This window comes from Lycium ferocissimum, chromosome 10 (assembly GCF_029784015.1).
Source record: "Lycium ferocissimum isolate CSIRO_LF1 chromosome 10, AGI_CSIRO_Lferr_CH_V1, whole genome shotgun sequence".
Taxonomy (NCBI): Eukaryota; Viridiplantae; Streptophyta; class Magnoliopsida; order Solanales; family Solanaceae; genus Lycium; species Lycium ferocissimum.
The window spans coordinates 4853487-4855605 of record NC_081351.1 but is presented as its reverse complement, the minus strand read 5'-3'; positions in this window follow the sequence as shown (position 1 = coordinate 4855605).

Below are 2119 nucleotides of genomic sequence, written 5' to 3'. Positions count from 1 at the left end.
CGGGTCACTGTGGGGTTTTGGTGGGGTTTGGATTTTTTTGTTGTGTGAACATGACTTGTGTTTGGGGCGTTCCCATTTGTAGTGGCGACCTTGCTTGGGCCATGCGTGAGACATATGTTTATTATGGCGGCCGTGTATGAAGGTAGCCCGCTTGTGTTTTGTTGGGACGTTCCTATATATATATATGACGCCTGCCGGCTTTTGTGCGATATTAGCGGTAAAGGCCGTAACTCATTAGGAGATAGGTAGCTTTGATATGCATACGTCTTGTCTTTATACTTATATCAGTTCGTTCACGTTAGTAGTATATGGCTATAGATAACAGGTGTATACGAGTGTCCAGTTCGGGCACTAGTCACGGCCTGCGGGGTTGGGTCGTGACAATACAGTTATACGGACGTATAAGTGCGTATTAACATGATCGGGACAGCTTTTTCTCTAAGTATAAATATGTGACCCAAGTTCATATTTTTTATTTCACATCTTATCCACTTCTCTCAAGACCTCTAGAAGGTTCCATATATTTTATTAACATGAACTCAAGGTGAATCTAAGATCAAACACCAATAATTAGTGGAATTAAGTGCAAGGAGGCTAACAAGGGTTCATGGAAGCTAGAAATTTCCTTGGAATTGAAGTTAGGATATTCTCCAAGTGAAGTATTTTCATCTAAAGCCCATTCCTACATAATCAAAGGTGAGTTTTATGGTCATTTCATGTTATTAAGAATAGTGGTTGAAAGACTTGGATTGAGGAAGAAAATAGAATATGGAGCTCAAATGTGAAAATAATGGTATCCTTGGATAATAACTTGACGTGAATTATAGTTCTTGACTTGTTATGAGTATAATCTTGCTATGAATGATATAGATGATGTTAAAGAAGTATTATATGAGGATGACTGTGGTGTTATATTATAGTTATGGTTATGGATGACTTTGAGAGGGAATTTTGAGAATTGAATAATGTCTAGCTTAACGAAGTTTATTGATTATGACATTGTGGGTGTTGTTGTTGATGTTGGGAGTTGTTATATCATATGGAAAATGTTGTAGAAATAAAGGAAATGCTGCCCAATTTTCATTAGCTTTAACCTAAGCTTAAGAATGTTTTCGGTTATCTAATATTAGTACGGATTCTCTTGAATGTAGAATCGTGAACATCGGAGGAAAGCATTTAATCGATAAATTTAGAGAGGCGTAAAGGTATGTGAGGCTAGTCCTCTTCTTTCAAAGGCATGACTCTTATTTCGTGACCTCTTTTCTATATTCTCATGATCTTCTTACACTGTTACACCTCGAAAATTTTCGTTGAAGCACAGTGAATAGAATAACGAAGGGCACGAAGTATATGATGTTTCAATAAGTAAGAAATAGCATTTGATGATCCTAATTGAGATTTCAAAGACATTTGAGGTAAGAGAAGAAAGTTGACCAAGAAAGGCAAGGTATACGTTATGTATCGGAAGAGATTTATGAGTAACTAGTTAATGGTGACTTAATGATGTCTTGGAGAAGAGTTATAACATCCCTTAGGTTGTTAACGAGGTGTTAAACATTTGTTAAGAAGGTTCCATAAGGATTGGAGATCAAACGAGTTGACGAGAACGAGTTCGGAAAAGTTGGGCATTATACAGTCCAACATACTGGCTGTATAAAATATACTGGCCATATGTTAGGCCGTATATTTTGCCCAGAATGGCAGCCCTAAATGGACCAAATGTACGGCTAGACATACGGTCCATATAAAATATACGGACCGTATATTGGTCCGTGAAACTGAGTCGGGACAGATTTTAAGATTGATATAAGGGGACCAAGTTCATTTAATTCATTTTATTTTCTCACTCTACACCCCAAGAACACTCTAGAAAGATCTCCACCCTTCTTCCACAAGAACTCAAGAGAAATTTATGATCAACTTCATCAAACCAAGAGAATCAAGTGTAACAAACTCATTAGGGTTCATCCAAGTCAAGAAATCCCATTGGAAGTGAACTAGGGTTTTGGCTCAAGTGAAGTATTTCCACTCAAAGCTCATTCCCACACTATCTAAGGTAAGTTTTATGATCATTCCATGTTGTTTAAGGTATTGAGAGGTTGAAAGACTTAGATTATGA